Source organism: Mesoplodon bidens, assembly GCF_964165515.1.
Source record: "Mesoplodon bidens genome assembly, chromosome: 4".
NCBI classification, from domain to species: Eukaryota; Metazoa; Chordata; class Mammalia; order Artiodactyla; family Ziphiidae; genus Mesoplodon; species Mesoplodon bidens.
Window position 1 is genome coordinate 70,566,800 of NC_138160.1, and position 14,741 is coordinate 70,581,540.

Here is a 14,741-nt window from a genome sequence, read left to right on the forward strand (position 1 = left end):
GGGGTTAAGAAGGGAATGCAATCCTCTGGGCATCATTGACAAAAGTGAACTTTAAAAATAAATAAGCAAAAGAATGTGAAATGTTTTATAGAAGCTCTCCTACATATAATAGAATATCCATATACCATTTTATTTTTCAAGTCTTAATGACTCATTAAAACCATAATTCTACTTTTTTGTCAATTTCAGGACAAAACCATTTGAAACACCATTCCATCTATATTACCTATAGCTATTGCTGTGATAATAAAGATAATCATCTCCAAGTCCCAGATGTATTAGAGAGGAATTTATTTATTACTGATTTATTCATATCACTTCTTAATTTTTTTAATCAAAATTTGTTTATATAAGAGATACTTTAAACCAAGTCATTTCTCTCTTTTGGTATATACAGTCATAGCTAACCACAATAGTAAATGTCAGTTTCTAGACCAACAGCTCACACATGCTCAATATAAATGTTATAAATAAGTACATAAAGTTTTAGAGTGTTTAATAAAAGCTTAATAGTTTGCTGACATGCTTGTTTCCAATTTCTTCGTGTAGTTCATCCAGAGTTATCTGAACACATGTGGAAATGATGCCCTTTAAACACTGCCAACTTTTTACATCCATTGCACATAATTTGTCTGAACTATTAAGGAAGAAAAAAATCGCATAAATCAAGATGACATGAAAGGGAAAAAAATCAGCTTTATGCAACATGAAAACAATTTGTCCTTCCTACCAAAAGATCCTAAACAAACATTTGAAGAGAGGGTTCTAGAGAATGAAAATATTGTTCAAAATTTCCCTCTTTGAAATAATGCTGCTTAAAACAATTTCAACATCAATAATATTTGGCTGGTGTGATGATTGTGCAAAGATATGTTTCTTTATACTGTGGTTGAGATTTATAGACCTTAAAACCTTGAAGTTATTGAGCACTCAGTCGGAATAAACTGGCAGGTTGCAGTAAAAAGTGGGTAAACCTCTGCTTATCTGGTCTTCTCTCCACAATGGTTTGGACCCAAATGAGCAGCCTCACTGCTCAAATAGGGTTAAAACCACCTGAGCAGATCAAACCAGGGAAATGATCCCCTTTTCAAACATCCAATTCAGCTTAGAATTGGAGGCACTAAGGTTCAGCAACTTAAAAGTCCTGATCAAGCAGAGAAAATACGATCACACCTCTACAACAGTGTGCTTCCAGAGTGAAACTTGTAGCCTAACCTAAGAGGAAAATAGGGTGATAGATGCTGTCTCATAGGATAGGGTAAATAGCCGGAAGGACATGTTTATTTCAGCTGATCTTGTTGTGTTAATATTTTACTTAGGATTTTAAGATTACTTAAAAACATACAAGGAAACTTAAATGGGTAGGTGAAAGAATCATTTTAAAACTGTAATAATTGTCACCAGAACATGTGCCAGATAGTTTTTGGGGAGGAGGGAGGTAGTTAGGACTTTATGCCTCTCATATATATTACTTCATTAAAGATAATGTTATTTTGATTAAATGGGGAAAAGAAATGAAAAAGGGACACGGGCAAATTAACTATACACACATAGCTCTATCAGTTTGTTAGGGCAGTGATAACCAAGTATCACAGACTGGGTGGCTTAAACAACAGAAAATTATGTTCTCACAGCTCTGGAGGCTAGAAATCCAAGATCAAGGTGTCCTCAGGTCTGGTTTCTTCTGAGGCCGCCCTCCTTGGCTGGCAGATGGCCAACTTGTCTCTGTCTTCACAGGGTCTTTCCTCTGTCTGTGTGTTATCTGTGACCAAATCTCCTCTCCTTATAAACACACCAGTCATGTTGGATTAGGGCCCACCCAATCCAGTAACTGCATTTTACCTTAGTTACTTCTTTAAAGGCCCTAACTCTAAATAGTCACATTCTCTGTTATTGGGGTTTAGGACTTCAACATATAAATGCGGAGTGAGGGAGGGAAACACAGTTCAGCCCATAACAATAGTTATGTATAAAAAATTGAAGTAGAGGTTTGAGGTAGCTCATATGATAATTTGAGTCAAATTTATTTTTGCTTACTGCTTCACAATAACTGAGGCAAATATTTGGGTTAAGAGCTTACATTTTCCTGTAGTATCAACACAATTGCATACTTTGTTTCTCTTTCACCTAGTACGTTCTTGCCAGCCCTGTCTGTGGCTATTACTTTCATTTTTGTGCTCTAAAAGACCGCAAGCTTTTTGATACTAAAACTATGTAAATGCCCTTAGGTAATTAGAATCTTGATTTTTAAATCTGCAGAATGCAACCCATGAGTAAGACATAAAACCATTTAGTGGGTGGTAAACATTGCTTCAGTAAAAGAGTCTAAAATTATTACAGTGTATAAAATAATAAAATAATTGAATGTAGAAGTGTTGTCAGGGAATATAGTAGAGTAAGAATTTCTGAAAATTATCTGCTCCATAAAAGCAATTTAAAAAATGGCAAAATTGTCACAATCAACTTTTTCAGAACTCTGGAAATTAAACAAGGGCTTTCAGCAAACCAAGGGACTGGCTGAATCTCTGTAAAAACAGTTAAGTTTGTGGCATTTTACCTTGCCCTATGCCTAGCCCTGTGCCCCACTTGTGCAGTAGACTCTCAAACAAACAGCCACAATCATAGTGAATCCAGCACACTGGCCACTCTCGGGGGCCCAAGGAGGATGGAGCTCTTCCAAACCACTTCCCAGAGTATTGTCATTATTTGACTTTTCTGATGATTCCCTGGAAGAATCCACTCACAAGGATGGCTTTTTGTTACCTGCTTGGAGCTTGCCTAGTGAAAATAGGCACTTGTTAAAAATTATCAGAGGCGATTGTTGAACATTAAAGATGCCTGATGCAGTAGATTACAATTGGGGCAAACAATAGGCTAACAAAAAGGCTTAAAAGGAAAAGAAAAGAAGTGATGTTCTTTGGAAGCTTTGGAAAGTTGTGATACATTTCTAGGAATCTAGAAGGCCACGTGTGAGCAGAGGACTGTGAATTTGTCCAGGGCTAGGCACATGTTCAGGAAAGACCTGAGGAAGATCCTAAGCTCTCACCTCTGCTGACCTGGGGTCTCTGCAGAAGCAGGAAGTTGCATGTCCCAACACACACAGGCCTCCTGCAAAAACCACTGAATTGTATACTTTAAAATGGTGAATTTCAGGGTATGTGTTTTAAATTTCTCAATTTAAAAAAATACATTGGTTGTTTATCTGAAATTAAAAAAAAAAGAGTAGGCAGTATTGACGAAATGTTGATTGAAAGATGCTAGATTTTCCATTCACATGAAATTCAAAAATAGGCAAAACTATTCTATGTTGATAAAGCTCCAGATAGCTGTCACCTCTTCGGGGGTTTAATAGTAAGTCAAACAATAACCTTACATTTTTCGTTGGTATCTCTATTATAGTATATATACATCTGACGTTGACCTGAGATGTATTATTTTTGTATTATTTAACAAAATAATAAACATGTATTACTTTTCTTTCCTGCTTATAAAATCCTGCATCCTAGTAATTAATGTATTCTTTTTTTCACAGTAAGCTTGGCATAGTAGCTTGTACTTAGATGTTGCATAAAAGAAGAAATAAATTAAGAAATTAAGAAATGAATTAATATAGTGATCTTTGAAATATATTTCTTAGAAATTCAAAACAGATACATAGTAAAATGAATAAAAACCTAATATTTAGGTACAATAAAAACTCATCAAACAATATGGAAGTAAAAGAAAGGAGTGTGTGTTTGTGTGTGTATGTGTGTAAATGCATGTATGTGTTTATATATGCAAGTATTACAGAATCTATTGAGCACATATTTGAAAACTTAAAGCTGTCATTCATTAGCAGGTCATTGTGATTATTGATTCAGAGCTCAAAAGTCCTCTTTTCTATACCTCAAATATGGGGTGCCAAACCAAGTTCCTAGTTCACTAATGTCTGGCAGAGCTGGAGAAAATCAGTAAGAAAACAAAGATTTCACCCCAGAACCAGAGCAAAGGATTTTGACTGTTCAGTGGAATGAGGCAAGCCTTTATCATCTCTTGGCTTAGAGGTCCTCAGGAAATTTTGGAGATAGAGCTGAACCATGTACCTGAATCAAACTTTTTTTTTTATTTTTTACTTATGTATTCTCAAAACACAGTAAAAACAAAATCTGTCTCTCTAATTGAACCCTTTAAGTGATGTTTTTGATGGAGATTATAAACCACAGAATCCAAATAGGAATAAAATATGTATTTGTTCAGGGCTGTGCCTTTCATAGACAGCTCATGGGCTGGCAGTTTAAACTCTCTGTCAGCTCTCTTGTTGGTTACTGCTTGTCTTTGCTGATTGTAATTGATTGACCAGTGGGTGGTGAACAGCAGGTGAGTGAGACCACACAGCCTTAACAGCAATGAGGAAACTCTAGACATTTTTCAAGGCCTTGAGTTGTCTGGTATTTAATTTTCTTTCAAAGGCTCACATGTTAACTGCTCAATCTTAACTGTAAGAAGAGCAATTCCTTTGGAAAAGCAGAATTCTTACCAAATATATGCCTAGTTAAAATCCCATGAATTACTAAATCCTCATTTTATTATAATCTTCTCCATGCTTTAACGTAAGCGTTTTAAGGTGTGTGCATGTACTACTTGGCTGTTCTTTTTCACTAATTTTTAGTAAATAATAATAGAATAGCTTTCCCCAACATCTCATTTTCACAATCATAAAATTTATAATTTAGAAAAGGTGAGATCTGACTTTCATAAACGATTCTTTTCAGTATGCATAACACCCAATCATTAGTATATATATGTATGAAAATAAGATGGCAAATAAGGGCAATTTTCATTGAATTTAATGCTTGCTCACTGAGAGTAAGGCTTAGACAGTCAAATCTTCTTTTAATGGTGCTGAGAAAGCTTCAACCACCTAGATTTTAGACCAGTGACCCAAGAATAGAAAGTTGAAATTCATCACTAATTGTTATGTCTGGGATTTGATTTTTCCCTCCTTACAATGACTAAATTAACCTGTTGCTATTTTGTGGACTCTGGTAGAAGACCCAAGACTCCTGCTTTGGAGACAAAGGAGTTTATTACTCACAGCACAGCAAGCCATATGAGCATCAGCATGATGTGTTGGTTCCCTTTGTTCCAATTCCTGTGTGGATGACGCAGAGAGCCAGATGGATGCTGCACACACAGTGGGTTTATTTGCAGTCAAATGAGAGAAAGAAGCATCATGCCCAGAAATGGTCAAGAGGAATCCTGGATTTTCAAAAGAGGTCTATATAACCCCAACTCTTTTCCTCTTGGTCAATACCTAGAAGTCAGCCAAAAAATGAACACTTTTCTGAGGATAGTGGCCATTCACTGAGCTAACTGCCTTATAAGGTATGTAGACCAGGAGATAGTGAGAGAGAGAGGGGTCAGAAATGGTCTTGAGTTGATTTTTAAGAAAGACTTTACAGTCACCAATACCAGATGCTTGAAGAGGGTAGGGAATGTGGAATGTCCATCAAAATACCTTAATAATTGGCCCATTTGGGACTAGCTTTTGTGAGAAAAGGCATGCTATTTTTGAACTCTAGATGGACTGGAAAGCTGAAAACATGGTACAGTTTAACTGCAAGGCCCACAGTGATGTGGTCAGAGTTGGTGGATCAGATGGGGAACCTGAAAAAGTTTTAACTGGTAAGATACCAATGGTAGCTCTGAGAGGGGGTCAAAGATCAATGTATTTAATTTTTCAGGAGTAAACAGGTCAATGCCCGAAGCAGTGTGCCTTCCTTCTTGCAAGACAAATTGGTCAATGTTGGCACAAGTCTAACAAACAGTGATAATTTCTGTACCTGAAACACAGAATCCTTTACTGTGTACCCAGCCTATGATGGTGTCTGTGTTGTCATGTCTGGTGTGATGATGGGTCCAGGTAGTGATGGCAGTGACCTGGGTGGCATTGGGCTTATTAGCTGCTTGATTCCGTTTGATCTCATCAGAAAATGGGCCACTACCATGGCCCTATGGAGTAATGTGCCAGTCTGAGGTCTTCTGAGAGGCACACCAGATGGCTAGGCTACTGACAACAGACCAGGAGTCAATAAAACTGTAGCAAGGGGAGGACTGACCAAGGCTATGAAGACTGCTTTGAGTTTTCCCACCAAGGTGATTGACCCTGTCTGCTTTTGGTGTTACTTAGCTATCCATAAGTCTGAACAGTAACAACAACCCAATGGACACCATGAGGTGTCAACTTGGCTGAATTATCAGTGCACCAGGCCCAGTTATTTAGGGGAGCCTCTGTGAATCTAAGGCCCCATTTTTCCTGCTGCTTTACTTCAGGCTGTGGAGTGAGGGATATTTTTACCCAAAGGAGAAAATTACTTTTTCATGTAACACTGAGATGACACTAAGGCCAGACGAGCTGTGCTAATGAATATGCCATTTCCACTTGACTAATGAGGCATATCAGGTCCTGCCCACCTTGTTAGTAGTCATCAAGTTCAAGTTGACTTGTCCAGAAATAGGGATGTCAAGCTGGAAAGTCACAAGGTCTCAGTGAGTAAGACATTCAGTTTCAGCAAGCGCTTAGTAGTGGCAGGCCAATAGCTCCATTTCAGAAGGGCTGTACTTGGTGGCTTATCAGGCAATGGCACTGTTTCACTGGAAAATGACCTTGCTGAGTGCTCCTGCCTCCTTTGTCTTTAAAATTGTGGTTTCTCTTTTCCCTCCTGGGATTTTTTTTTTATTGTTTCTGCTGGAGCACCCTGGAGGAGAAAGTAGTGAAGCAGTCCCTGAGCAGGAGAATTTCCTCTGGCACTTATGAGACAGGGAAGTACAGGTATCCAACATGGCATGCCATTATACATCCAGATGTGGGAGCCACAGAAATCAGTACCTTGAGTTAGCCCAGCGCTGTACCCACAATGTCACTTTAACTGCCCTTGGCAACTGTAAGCCCCATCACAACCCATCAGTTGAATTCGAGTACAATTTTCCCCTAACGGAACATAGACCAACGAGGTAACAAGTGTGTAGGTGAAGGGCCACAGCAAGAGCTGCCAGGAGACCACACCATCTCTCAGCAAGGTGTGTTCGTGATGTGCCGGGTGGCAGAGGAGGTTGTCCCACAGGAGATAGGTGGCAGAGAGACTTTTTCTCCCTTGGTGACCCTCACTCCAGAGAGGGAATCCAAGCGCAGCACTGCTTCCTTCCCTGCATGCCTCCCAGCATCTGAGCCTAGGAGCCCTTTTTGTCCCTGAACACATCGCTGTGGCTCCAAACCTCACAACTCTCAGCATCTTAGGTCCCCCCACACCTGCACTCTGTCCTCATTGCCAGCTAAGTTGGGCTGCAGCAGATACACAAATGGAGCTGGTTCTACACTGTTAGGATCGGACTTGAAGTTACCTTAAGTTTTAAGCATCATCTCATTTGCAGATCAGTGAAACAAACTTCAAGTTTTGGTTCAACCAAAGGTCTTTGTCAAATAGCAAAGTCACCACTGCTGACACCATTTATTCCAGCTCTGAAGATTCCTCAGCTTCACAACTACAGCCACTTTGTCTTTCAGCCAGAGCTGTGGAGCTTATTGCCCCATTGTCATGGTCACATCCTTTCCTCCTCTTGCCTGGAGGAGAGTGAGCAATCAGTAGGGCATCTGATGGGCAGCTTGTTTCAACCTTACCTCTCACCACCTGCCTCACTGACAGATACAACGAGGGACCCTAACTCTGCACCCCAGCCCAATCCTTGCCTTTGACTTGGGCAAGAGCACTTATGAGGGCATCCCAGGGGTTCCTTCATTTCCCTGAACCCATCCTTTGGGGTTTTGTCCCACACCTACCAGAAAGCCATATGTCTTTCAGTATCCTATCCTTGTCATCAAAACTATTGAATCTAGGATTTGATTTTACCCTCCTTACAAGCTAATAAGTTAGCTTGTTACGGTTTCAAGGATACTGGTACTAGACTCAAGACTCTTGGGTCAGAGACAAAAGACTTATTATTACAGCACAGCAAGCGGCAAGAGCATCAGCATGTTTGCTTTGGCTCCGCTTGATCCGAAGTTCTAGTGGGGGATGCAGGGGGCCCGGATGAATGCTGCCGATACAAGCTGGGTTTGCATTGCAGCTGAGGAACATTTGGAGGAACCTTGATTTTAGAGCAAGCAGTAAGAAGCCTGATTTTTGTCCTGAAGGAAACTTTACTCCTTTCCTCCCTCAAGGTTATTCATTACAGACACACTGCTATGAAAGACCTGGGTAAAGAATGGTCAGAACCTTGCATTCTGGATACACTCAGTAAGAGCCAGTAGGGACACTCAGAGCCAATGACAATTGCCTCTCCCAGGATTAACATGTTGTGCTACTGATTCCACACTGGATACTCTGCTAAGCACTTTTTCTACCTTATCTCAGTTAATCCACATGGCAACTTTGAGAGTCAGGTACCATTAATATCACTCCCATTTAATGGATGAGAAAATTGACATTCATGGAGTCTAATAGGCCAAAACTGTAAGGGGAGAAACTAACATTCAAACCCAGTTCTCAAACCAAGCCTCATTCTTTTATCCACTGTGTTACAATGTCTCTCATGTGTTAAGACTGAGGATATTGTGATGTTTTCAGAGGCTTTTAATAGATATAAACTTATCCGAGTTGGACGCTTACATAAAGACATTTTAATAACTAACAAGTTTAAATACCAACACTGCAAGGGCAGAACACATTTCTGATGAAATTATGGTAGGTAATGTTGGTAGTGGTTGCCTTCTCTGTGTGCATGCTGTTAAAATATCCATATTACATCTGGAAAGGTAAGCATTTGCCTTGGTTTCCACCAGACTGTCCTAGTTTATACCTGTTGTTCCAATGTATTTATTAATAGTACTCCCATGGAATAAGAAAATAATTATTCTTCATGGTTTTTATTGTGAGGGTAGTTTTCTTCATAAATTATTGAAAAGATAAGGGAAAGAAGCTAATTGTAAACTGTATATATCAGAGGAGCATTTTCAAACTTCATATATCAGAGCAGTCTTCTCAAACATTAGTTTGAAAATTTTATCTATTTACTAAACCCAGTATCAGCCTGATTGACATTTCCTAATGTAAATCATTGCTCTTCTGACCATTCCTACCTTGTTTTCCTATTTTCTAATAACTCAGAAACTCCCTGTCTACATCCAACAGATGTACTCTGGCCAGTACATCCAGACAATAAATATGTTAGGAAAGAATGAAAGGCCAGTTTCTAACTCTGCTTAGTACTATAATTAAAGTATCAAAATGTACAAGTAGGTAAGCACACGGATCAATAACAGTAGGTCAGAAGTTCCAAAGTATTTGGGTTTATGCTATTTACCTCTTAGGCAAGTTACCTGACCTCTTTACCCGAGTTTTCCCATAGTTAAAACAGGGCAAATCAGTTCTCTCATACTGTGTTTCACCAGAGTATACATTGGATACATTATAAAGAACCATGTAAGAGTTCAATATTATAACACTGTACATATGGAATCTTCCTAGATAAACTTCAAAATATTCCATTATTTTGATTTAAAAATGCGAAATTTTCACATTGAAAGGGTAATTCAATTACCCTTGCTTTGTGCCACCTCCTCACAATGTTATCATTGTACATATTCTGAAATTAACAGACATACTTCCTGTGGAAGCACAGATAACAGATAAAACAGGGTTATGGACCCTAAAAAGAACAAAGCCCTATACACAAAAGACTTTTTCTCCCAAATGTAAGAAAATTCGGCTTGAAGGATTGACAAACATCCACTACATCATTCAGCATACCTGTATATCATCTTGGTCCATTCTGGCAAGCCAACTAAATAGTGAGACCTGCCCTTTGGAGATTAATTCTGTTTCCTTTCATATTCCACATTGAAGTCTCTCTTTATAAGGTACTTCCAGAATTTCAATTTCCAATTGACACACAATATTAAAAGCAGTGGATTCACAGGTTTGAACTGCTGTTCTTCCTCATTCTCATGCTTCTTTTCATAAAACACAAAGAATGACCAACTAATTCAAACAACCATATAATTTACAGATGGAGATTCTGTAGTGCTTTTGTGGAAGACTTTTGCTTTCCTTGTTGTTAAGTTACTTCTGTTAGGATCATCAAGAGAAGGTAAACTTCTCAAAGAAAATGACAGATAATTAATCTCCCAGGACAAGGAGAATGGAGAACAATTGAAAGTGTCTCTTCTCATTTTAGTCATACAGATTTTAATTTTGAAATCCAACGCTATTAGAGCTGAACACATAAGACCCTTTAAGAGAAAAACAAAATAATACACTTTGTGGTATAATTTTGTTCCCGTTCATAATCACTGTGGAGACTTTAAATGCCTTTTATAGATTTCATGTTACCTAATATAAAGCAGAGTGTATGATATGTATTTAATACTTATGAAAATTGAGATTCAGACTTAAGTTCATCCTGAATTCTTTTTCTTAAAAACTACAGCTTTTTGTAATTCTAATACGGCTCAAAAATTTTTTGAAGGCCCCACAAGATCAAATTAGTTTTAAATGAGACTCTTCTTCCCACAGAGAGAAAATTTACACAATCATCCAATAGCTGGACTCTGACATATTAATTTGGGTGATCCATTTGTCTGTCCCCAAACTTTATTTCACTTGATATTCATGTGAATAACCCCAAATACACCATATACTCCTCTGTTTGCCCTCTGTGCTAAGTTTTCAGGATTTACTTCCAAATGTTATCACTACTTACAGACCCTGTGACTTCATTCACACACCCAGCTTCTCATCTTAGGGCTAGGTGGAGTCAGATGACACTCCCTGTCTAGGACCACATATATTATGTTCATATTTGGATAGAAAAAGAAAAAAAGCTAAAATAAATTGAGGTGAATGGCAAAAAAATCATAGAAAAATAAAAATAAAGTGATCCAGCCAGCAACTTTCATATATGGTTCGTAATAGAAATCTTTAGAAACCACATTCCACTAATTCTTATCTCTTTTGCCAATAAACCAAAAATAGATGCCCTCCAATAATAATGCTGTTCAGTCAGAATAAAGACTAGAATGTAGCTGTTAGGAGGTCTGACTTTTGAACCCAAAGTCTGGGTTCTAATCCTGCTTTGCCCTTGTATGTCCTTGGAAGGTTTCTTAACCTACAAATGCTTCAGTTTACTCATTTGTAGAATGTGTGTGTGTGTGGCGGGGAGGTGGAGTGGCATGGGGTAAGGTTACCTACCTTATAGGGCTGTTGTAAGAATTAAGTCAGTTTCACTTAAAACACTTAGCTCGGTGTCTAGTACTCAGTTATGTTAACTGTTAGTGATTATCATGTGCATCTTTAGTTCTTCGTGGTTCAGCCTGAATAGTTTCCTCAGATCAACAGAAAGGATCAGATAAGTTAACACAACAAATTCCATTTCTTCATGAAAAAAAAATCAAGAGATTTTTTAATTGACTCAGAATTTTAAAACACAGCTCATACCCTCTGCTTTGAAACTTGGTTAACTTTGTTAGTAATCAAGATATTTACATGTTTAGTCCCTTGCATACTTTTCTAATTACCAAGCTTACCAATATTAGTCACTTTGATATAGAATGCTGTGAAAATTAATGCATCAGTCTATTCCACACTTTAAACCAATTGACCCAAAGTTAAATTAATTAATTTAAAAAATATTTGCTACAGATATTGTCATAAAAACAGTGGGGCCCACTACTTAAATTGTGACTAAAATATGATTTCAGATATAAATGGGAATTGGTCCTGGGAGAAATTCAATTTTAAAATGGTGGCAGAAGTGTGTTGCAGGAAGATAGGAGGAATGTGGAACAAAAATGATGGTGGCTTCTCAGAGAACCTGTGACCTGAACATCAGAAGTTTGAGACTATAGAGGGATGAAAGAATAACACATGACTTCTATTCTCAAGAAATTTGCAATTCTGTAGTCATATGTGAGCTTTTACTAGTATCAGGCATGATGCTGATTACTTTCATATATGTCGTCTGTCATAGATACTGCCAATTGGTTCACTCAACTCCATTGCAATCCCCTTTGAGCATGCCTTCCTGTACAACAAAGACTGGAAAACTAAAATCTATATTTCTGAATTCCCTTACAGTTAGGAATTTGTAGCTGTATAGTTGGGAGGGATTTGGGGGCTTCATTTTTCATCCTGACCATCTAGAATACAAAATTAATTCCCTTGACTTCCCAGAGCTCCTTTATTCTATCTAATACTCTGTATAAATCTCTTTCTGGTTAAACTAGTGTATTAGTCAGAGTTCTGCAGAGAAACAGATCCAAAGGATAAACACACACACACACATTTTTATATATATACATATGTATTTATATCTATCAAGAGATAGAAAACAAAAGAAATTTATTTTAAGGAATTGGCTCATGCAATTGGGGAGGCTCAATGAGGCCAAGATCTATAGAGTTGGCCAGCAAAATGGAGACCCAGGAAAGAGCTGTGATTCTAGTTCAAAGGCCTTCTCTTGGCAGAATTCTCCATTCTTCTAAGGAGGTTAGTCTTTTTCTATTACACCCTTCAACTTTCTGAATGAGGTTCACCCACAATCTGGAGAGTAATTTGCTTTACTTTGAAGTCTACTGATTTAAATGTTAATCTCACCTAAAAAGTACCTTCACAGAAACATCTAGAATAATATTTGACCAAATATCTAGGTACCATGGCCTGGCCAAGTTGACACATAGAGTTAACATTCACAAGTTAGAGTGGATTTTGTTTCCACAGATAAAAGAAAACTATAATATCACATCATTTTATATAATCTTCACAATAAACTTGTAGATTAAGGAATGCAATCCTTATTTTACAGATGAGGAAACCAGCTTAGGATAATGTTTTGCACTGCACTACAAAGTTAGAAGTAGCTGAAAATGATTTGAAGGCAGAACTTGAGATTCCAAATTCAGTGCTCTTTCAGTTACACCAGCACTGCCAATACATTCATTTGGGAAGATGAAACTAACCACATGGAAAAATTAAGAGCTAACGCAAGAGCAAGTACTAACCATAAATGTAAAAAGAATGCATATGTCTATTATATGTCTTTAGCTTGGGTCTAGAGCAGAGTTTTATGGTAAAAGTGGAATTTAGGATGAATATTTCCTTGTGTATACACCAAGGCAAGAAGAAAAAATTCCAGACAAAGGAAATCAAACAAGCAAATACAGGGTGTGGATATAGGCACGAATATGTGAAGACTGGTTAGGTATCTGGGCTGACTGGAGAAGTAGCAAGGGAAGAAATTTGATGCCTAGATGGGAACAGATTCTGGGAACATTAAAATCAATAACATAAGTAAACCATTACAGGTTGTTGGGCTGAGAAGCATCTTGATGAATGTGGTGGGCAGATATTACTCTTATTCTAGTGACTCCCAGTCTTCATTTCTAGTCCTGGCACACCAACCCCATATTTCTACCTGATCCCAAAACATGTTTTATTACCACCTCAAATCTCTTATTCCCAGTGTCAACCATTTTTCTCCCAGACAGGCTCTCTTTCTTAACAATGGTATTGCTATTTCTTCCAGTCTCCTGAACTACCTCTTTAATGTTTCCCTCTTTTTATCCCCTAGCTCTAACATTCAACAAGGCATTATTTCTTCATTTCAATTTTCACTTGAGAACCTGGTAAGATTTAGTGCACTTCCATGTGCCCAGACTACAATAATAGCTTCCTAACTGATATCTCTGTTTCTAGCATAAAAGAGGGTTGTAGAAAAAATATGCTTATGTTCTCAACACAGCTTGTGACTGGCTCTCCAAATTCTAATGGTTATTTACAGCTTAGGTAGTAAAAGGGCCACCTCTGCTCTAAAGATCTGGCATAATTCTTGGAGAGAAGTGAGTGTATTAGATATATTTCCCAACCCCTGCCCCCAGGCAGAATTAATTATTCCCATAGCACTCTAAACTTGCCTAAAAATAGGATATACCACATTGTTTTACAGTCAATTATTTATATGCCTGTCCACACCTAAAGTGTAAGTTTTTAATCCAGCACCATACCACTTTTTCACCATTAAGCACAACCTTCTAACCTGTCATATCAAGTTTAGACTTCAACATCTATCATTATAATTATTCTGTTACAAACAATTATTTCTTTCACATCTCTTCCTCCATTTTTCTTGGCAAAGCCCCAGATCTGGTTAAACTTACCTACATTCCACTTCCATACATACCCCAAACAACTGAAATTTGCTGAAGAATAATTTAATATCAGCTTGACTAACAGATCTCACTATAAATATAATTCAGTCACTCAACACAACATAGCAGTATTTCTGTATTTTCTTCTTATTTTGTTTACCATCCTCCAAACTGTCTCACGCCTTGAACTCTCTCCTAAAACTGCCCACAATCATTCCCCTCCCTCACATTCAGATGATAACCTTACCTTGTACTTAAAATTTTTTTAAAAACTAGTAGTTTCTCCTCTTACCTCCACAGTTCTACTGATAAAATTCCAGTTGCACAGATACTTCCTTCCTATAATTATGAATAAACTGTCCCTGCTGGAATCCACTAGGCACTCTCTTTGCAAGGTCTTTGTTCCTGTACTTATTCTTTCTCTGCATCAGCAATTTTCTCTTTTATCCTCTCTCTCAACTCCCTCCCTCCTTCTCATTCTATATCTATCATTTCTTACTTAAAAAAAAATACTTTCATTAACCCTCCTGCAATTAACACCCCATTTTAATGCTCTTCA